A 7500-nucleotide genomic window follows, 5' to 3' on the forward strand; every position below is an offset into this window, starting at 1 on the left:
TTCCTCCTCCACTTCCTCTTCCTTCTTCTCCTTCTTTTGCCCCTCGTCTGCTCTTTTTCCTCTCTTTCTCCCCTTCCTCTTCTTCCTCCTCCCTCTTCTCTTCCTTCTCTTCCCTATTCTTCCTCCTCCTTCCTTTTCCTCCTCTTAATCTTTCCCCTCTTTCTCCTATTCCTCTTCCATCTCTTCCTCATCCGCCTCCCTCTTCCTTCTCTTTGTCCTCTTCCTCCTCATCCTCCTCCCTTCCTTCTTCCTTCCGCCTCCTCTTCCTCCTCTTTTTCCTCTAACTCTTCATCCTTCTTTTACTCTTCCCTCTCCTCTTTCTCCTCCTCAACCTCCCCTTCCTCCTCCTCCTTCCTTTACCATCTCCTTGCTTTGCTTTGCTTGTTTACCTTGTGATTGCAGAGCCGAGTGGATTGCATTACGAATTCACATTGTTTTTTCTTCCTTTTTTTCCTCTTCTTCTCTCGCTTTGTTTGCCTTTCCTTTCGTCATGATCAGTCTTGTTCTTTGTTGTTTGTGTTTATCGGCAACGGCGTGCTAGTTATTGAATGGGATTTGTCAATATATCGGTGGTTATCGGTGATTGGCTGTGAATGGGGCTGTTAGGCTTGTTTCTGATGGTTTAATCGTTAGCGCGTCTATTATAGATGTAGGAAGGAGAAGAAGGGGAAGAAGGAGAAAGAGAAGGAGAAGGAGGAGGAGGAGGAGGAGGAGGAGGAGGAGGAGGGGGAGGAGAAGAGGAGGAGGAGGAGGAGGAGGAGGAGGAGGAGGAGAGAGAGAGAGAGAAAGAAGAGAGAAGAAAAAGAGAGAGAAGAGAGAAGAGATAGAAAGAAAGAAGAGAGAGAGAGAGAGAGACAGACAGTCATACAAACAGAAACAGACACAATATGACTTACAGATAGATAGACAAAGAGAAAAGAAGAGAGACAGACAAGCAAACGGACATAGAAACAAACAGACGGACAGAGAAAAGGGAACGAAACACAGGCTAAGATAAAGTGTGTGCGTGAGAGACAAGCAAATACACAGACGCATGTAAATCAAACATTTAGCGAAAATAGAACATAAACAACAGCAAGAATAAACCAATAACACGAATAAAGCAGAATAATAAAAAAAAGCGAGGAGAGAAAATATGAAAAGAAGAAAAGTCTTAAACAGCTGAAGGAGCAGAAGAAGAAGGAGGAGAAGGAGGAAGAGGACTAAGAAGAGGGCCCGTAAGGAGGACAAGGAGGTGAAGGAGAAGGAAAAGGAGAGGGGAGGGGGTAAAGACAAGGAGGAGGGAGGGAGGGGTGGGGGAGAGGGGGAAGGAGGGGAGGTTAAGGCCAAAGGAGGAGGGAGGGGTAAGGGAGGAGGAGGGAGGATAGGGAGGGAGGGAGGGGTAAGGAGAAGGAGGAGGATAGGAGGGAGGAAGGGGAGGTTAATGCCAAGGAGGAGCAAGGAAGGAGTGGGGGTTCTGGGAAAAGAGGATGGGGGGGGGGGAGGGCAAGGAGAGGGGGTTAGGAGGGAAGGGGAGGGGGAGGGGAGAAGGGAGGGCAGGAGAAGGGGGTTGAGGGAAAAGAGGAGGAGGGGGAGGGAAGAGGAGGGCAGGAGTGAGGTTTAGGAGAGAAGAGGAGGGCGAAGGGAGGAGGAGGAGGAGGGCAGGGACCTGGGGGCTGGGGGGGGGGGGTTAGGAGGCATGGCACGACCACCTCAGCTGTTACGGGAGGGGATGTTATGACTGGCAGCTGAACTTCTATTGACTCTGCCAGTGTTCCCACGTCCGAGAAGCTGGCACCCCGAGGCACTGTTACCACATCGGAGGGATCAGCTCAGGAGGAGAAGTATTGAAGCAAAAGGAGGGGGTGGGGGGTGGGGGAAGGGGGGGAGGTCGTACGGCTTATTGTGACACTGGTCCTTCTGATGGTGAGTTTATGGTGACACTGTTATGCCAGATGAGCTTATTGTATTCGGGTAGTGTTACCAAGTCCCGGTTAAAAAGAAATAAAGAGAGAGAGAGAGAGAGAGGGGGGGGGGGGGGAAGAAGACATAGATAGATAGAGAGAGGGAGGGAGATAGAGAAAGAGAGAGAGGGGGGGGAGAGAAGTGATAGATAGAGAGAGAGAGGAAGAGAAAGACAAAAAAGGAGGGAGTGAGAGAGAGAAAGAAAGGGAGAGAGAGAGAAAGAAAGGGAGAGAGAGAGAGAGAAAGGGAGAGAAGAGTTAGAGAGAGGGAGGGAGGGAGACAGAGAAATAGAGAGAGATGGAGAAAGAGACAGACAGACAGAGAGAGAGAGAAAGAATAAGAAAAAAAATCTTTGGTTATGGGCAAGTAAGAATCAGTGTTACCACTTTCACCTTCTTTTATTTCCTCTTTTTTCTCTCTCTCTTTATCATGGTCTTTAAAACTCTATTCCCGCTATCTTGAAAATAAACAAATAAATATCTTTTTTTTTTCTTTCTATTCATTTCTTTTTTCTTTATTTGTCTCGTGCTTCTCCTTTTACTTATGCTCAGATCATCGTCTTTTTTCTTAAACTCACTCTCTCTCTCTCTATCTATCTATCTATCTACCTATCTATCTCTATCTCTCTGTCTGTCTCTCTGTCTGTCTGTCTGTCCGCCTCTCTCCCTCTCTCTCTCTCTCTCCTACCATCCCCCTCTCTCTCTCTCCTACCTTCTTTCTCTCTCTCTCTCTTCTCTCTCCCTCCCTCCCTCCCTCCCTCCCTCCCTCTCCCTCCTTCCCTCCTTCCCTCCCTCTCCCTCTCTTCTCCTATCCTCTCTTTCTCTCTCCCAAGAGATTTTCATACGTCCTCCTCCGCCATCTCTCGACCCTGAAGATCCATTGGTTAATCCACCTGTCTGTCTGTCTCTCTTTTTTTTTCTTTTTTCCTCCTTCCTCCTTCTTCCTCTTTGCGCTGGTCCTTTGAACTGAGGAGGCAAAGGCTCTGATTTTTCTTTTTCTTTTTTCTCTTTCTCTTTTTTTTGGGGGGTGGGGGAAGGGGGTGGGTCTTTTTATTTATTTCTTGAGTCTGTATGTTTGCTGTTGTCTTTGTCTGTCTGTCTTTGTCTGTCTGTCTTTCTGTCTGTCTGTCTGTCTGTCTGTCTCTGTCTGTCTGTCTGTCTGTCTGTCTGTCTCTCTGTCTCTCTCTCTCTCTCTCTCTCTCTCTCTCTCTCTCTCTCTCTCTCTGTCTCTCTCTCTCTCTCTCTCTCTCTCTCTCTTTCTCTATCTATCTATCTATCTATCTATATGTCTGTCTATCTATCTATCTGTTTCCTTTCCTGTCAGTGTCTGTCTGTCTATCTTATCTACATCCTCTATCTACTTATCCGTTAGTCTATCTTTGCTGTTTCTCTACATACATGCTTTATCATCTCCTTTCCTTTTACCTCCATTTATTTACCCTTTCCCTTCCTTTCTCTATACATATTATTATACACTTAATCACTTTCATTATGTCATTATTCACTGATATCATTTTGATTATGATGAGAGGAAGAAAAAGGAGGAAGAGGAGAAGAAGGAGGAAGAGGAGGGAAGAAAAGAGGAAGAAAAGAGGAAGGAAAAGGAGGAGGATATGGAGCAGGAGGAGAGAGAAGAGGGGCTGGACGTGAAGGAGAAGGAGAAAGAGGAAGGAAAGGTGAGTGATTTAGAGAAGGAGGAGGAGGAAGAAGAAGTAAAGAAAAGGAAGTAAAGAAGAAAAAGAAAGTAAGGAGGATATGGAAATGAAGGATGAAGAAAAAATGGAGAAAGAGAAGGAGACGTGAAGGAGAAAGGAAGAAAATAGAGATATTTAGAAGATGAACGACTGCAAGAAGAGAAGAAAAAAAGACAAAGAGAACGAACAAGAATTGAAGCAAGGAAAAAGACATAACCAAAGAAGAAAATAAGAAAAAGAGAAAAATCGAAGACGAAGAAGCAGAAGAAGAAACAGAAAGAGAAAAGCTAGAAACAGAAAAAGAAGAAGAGCCAGAAAGAAGAAGAAAAGAAGAAGAACCAGAAGAAGAAGCAGAAAAAGAAGAACAAGAAAAAGAAACAGAAAAAGAAGACCAAAAAGAAGCAGAAGAGAAAGCAGAAATAAAGGAGAGAGAGAGAGCAGCCTCTGTCTTCAGACGTTACCCCCCCCACCCCCCCACCCCCTCCGAAGCCTTCAGGAGCTCGTGTCAAAGATCTTACGAGTCTCTCTCTCTTTCCTTTCCTTTATCCTTTCCTTTATCTTCCTTCGTTTTGGGTCTTCCTTTCTTCTATTCTTTTATTTTCGTTGTATTGTTTCTTTTTCTTTATTTATTTCGTTTTCTTTTTTTATTTCTTTTATTTTTTTAATTCTATCTTTTTATCAGTATTAGTCTTTTTTGTCTTTGTGGGTTGTTTGTTTGTTTGTTTGTTTGTTTGTTTTTTACTTTTTTACCCTTTATCATATCTTTAACTTAATTTCTACTTTTATTTCTTTATTCTTTTTTTTTTTTTTACTCATTTCAAGTTGTTTTTTTTTTTTTTTTTTTTTTTTTTGCGTCGGGGTTTTTGAGTCGTTTTTGTGACTCTTTTTTATCCTTTCTTCGGTCTGTCTTTTATCAAGCTCTATTATCCCCTTCTTGGGTTTCTTTTTTTATCTTTGTATCTTACCTATCTCCCTTTTTTTGTATTTTTTTGTGTGTACCTCTCTTTCATGCTTTTTGTTTTATTTTGTTTTCTTGCTTACACATCCATCTCCCCTCTTATCCACTTATCCTTTCCCCTCTCTTGTTCTCTTTACCCATCTCCTGTATTTCCCCTCACCCCTTTCCGTTCATTTGCTTCCCCTTACTCCTTCCCCTCTCGTGTTCCCCTCACCTTCACACTCCTTTCAACAGAACCACCCACGCTTTACCCCGTCCATTTCCCCTCATCTTCTTCCCTCTCATATTTCCCCTCTCCCAATCCCCTCATCTTCTTCCCTCTCCCCTTTCCCTCTCATGCTCCCCTCACCCTCACCTTCCTTTCCACAGAGCCCCCCACTCTCGATCCCTTTCGTTTCCCCTCTCCCTTTCCTCATCTTCCCTCTCCCCTTTCCCCTTCATGTTCCCCTCACCTCAGAACTACCCACCGTCCAGTCTCCTCATTTTCCTCATTCCTTCCTTTCTACTCATCTCATGCTCCTGCCCTCACCCTTTCCTTTCCCTTCCTTCCTCTTATCCCTTTCTCCTTCCTTCTCACCCCTTCTTCCTTTCCCCCACTCACCCTTCCTTTCTTCCCTCCCTTCCCCTTTCCTCCCTTCCTCCTTCTCCTCACCCTCTTTCCCTTCCTTTCTTCCTTCCTCACCCTCTTCCTTCCTCCTCACCCTTTTCCTCCCCTCCCCCTTTCCTCCCCTTTCCTCCCTCACCTCTCACCCTCTGCCCCTCCCCTCGACCACACATGATAGGCAAAGTTTCACAATCACGAAGCGGAAAGTTCCAGGTTGAACGCCGGCGAAAGTTTAAATGCGTCCCCGTAAAAGGTTCAAAAGTGTCGGAGGGGAAACGAAAATATTGGGCGCTTTTCCCCGAAAATTGGTTTCGAACGCTTCGGGAAAATAACTGTAGATTAAAGCGTTGGCGCAGCGGTCGGGAGGGAGGGGGGAGGGGGGGGGGGAATATTGGCAGCGGCGGAGGTGGGAGGTGGAAGGGGTGGAGGTGGGGGTGGAGGTGGAAGGGTGGAGGTGGAGGAGGTGGAGGTGGGAGGTGGGAGGGGAGGTGGAAGGGTGGAGGTGGGGTGGGAGGTGGAAGGTGGGGTTGGGAAGGGGTGGGAGGTGGAAGGTGGAAGGGGAGATGGAGGTGGGAGGGGAGGTGGGGGGTTGGAGGTGGGGGAGGTGGAGGTGGAAGGGTGGTGGAGGTGGGAGGTGGGGGGGTGGGAGGGGGAGGTGGGAAGGGGTGGTGGGAGGTGGGAGTGGGAGGGGGAGGTGGGAGGTGGAGGTGGAAGGGGTGGTGGAGGTGGGAGGTGGGGGTGGGAGGGGGAGGTGGAAGGGGTGGTGGTGGAGGTGGGAGGTGGGAGGGGAGGAGAGGTGGTAGGTGGAGGTGGAAGGAGGTGGAGGAGGGAGGGGAGGTGGAGTTGGAGGGTGGAGGGGAGGTTGAGATGGAAAGGGAGGGGGAGGTGGAGGTGGAAGGGGAGGTGGAGGTGGAAGTGGGAGGGGAGGTGGAGGTGAGGTGGGAGGGAGGAGGTGGAAAGGGAGGGGGAAGTGGGAGGTGGAGGGAGGGAGGAGGTGGAGGTGGGAGGGGAGGTGGTGGAGGTGGAAGTGGAGGGGAGGTGGGAGGTGGGAGGGGAGGTGGAGGTGGAAGGGGAGGGAGGAGGTGGAGGTGGAGGGGAGGTGGAGGTGGAAAGGGAGGGGGAAGGGGGTGGGAGGTGGAAGGGGGAGGTGGAGGTGGGAAGGGGAGGTGGAGGTGGAAAGGGAAGGGGAAGTGGAGGTGGAAGTGGAAGGGGAGGTGGAGGGGTGGGGTGGGAGGTGGAAGGCAGGGAAGGGAGGTGAAGAAGAAGAAGACATGGAGGTGAGGAGGGGGAAGGAAAAGGTGAAAGAGAAGTAGAAGAAAAAGAAGGAAAGGAAGACGTAGAAGAAAAAAAAGAATATTAAAAACAGTAGTTGGAGAAATAGAAGAAAAAAGAGAAATGGAAAAGGATATAAAGACGAAGAAAAAGGTTGAAAAGAAAGCAGAAAAAACAAACACAAGAAATGAATGTAAAGAAAGTCTGAAAGTCCGACAGTATTTCAGTCTGAGTGAAAATATATGCGACATTTTTTTTTATTTTTACCCCAGATGAAATGGCTATTTTGGCTATTTTTTGGCGAAACCTCGGTATCTCGAACAGGAAGCACCGGCTATTTTGGCTATATCTCCAGAAAATCGCCACCACTCTTAGGAAAATGTTTGGTCTTGTCGGACGAGTATTTTCGCAGTCAAGAAAATTATTTGTTCAGTAAATAACAGCCTGCAGGAAGATGTTAATGAGATCATTCGAAATGTCTTGGAGGAATTTACGTGACGTGATAAGAAAAGAACCAGAAGTGTATGTTTTTAACCGTTTTGAAAGCCTTTGAAAGCCAAAAACGGAAAATTGGATTTAAAACGAAATGTAGAGTTGTTTTGATCGTATCTGATAATGACGATACGTAATAAAATAACTGTATAAAAAATATTGATAGTACCGAAGAATAGAGTGGTAAAATCAATAGATAAAAGGAAATAAAGTAAAAGTATTGATAATAACGAATGAGGTAGAATGATAATATTGATAATACCGAAAAATATAGTGATAATGTCAATAGATAATAAAAAAATAAAGTAAAAGTATTAATAACGAATAGTGTAGATTAATAATATTGATAATACCGAAAAATATAGTAATATCAATAGATAATAAAAAATAAAGTAAAATTAAATTATTAAAGTAAAAGTATTAAATTAAATAAAATTATTACATTTATTTATTTAAATTATTAAAAGAATTAAAGTAAAAGTATTGATAAAAACGAATGATATAGATTAATAATATTGATAATACCGGAAAATATAG

Source organism: Penaeus vannamei, chromosome 19 (genome assembly GCF_042767895.1).
Source record: "Penaeus vannamei isolate JL-2024 chromosome 19, ASM4276789v1, whole genome shotgun sequence".
Taxonomy (NCBI): Eukaryota; Metazoa; Arthropoda; class Malacostraca; order Decapoda; family Penaeidae; genus Penaeus; species Penaeus vannamei.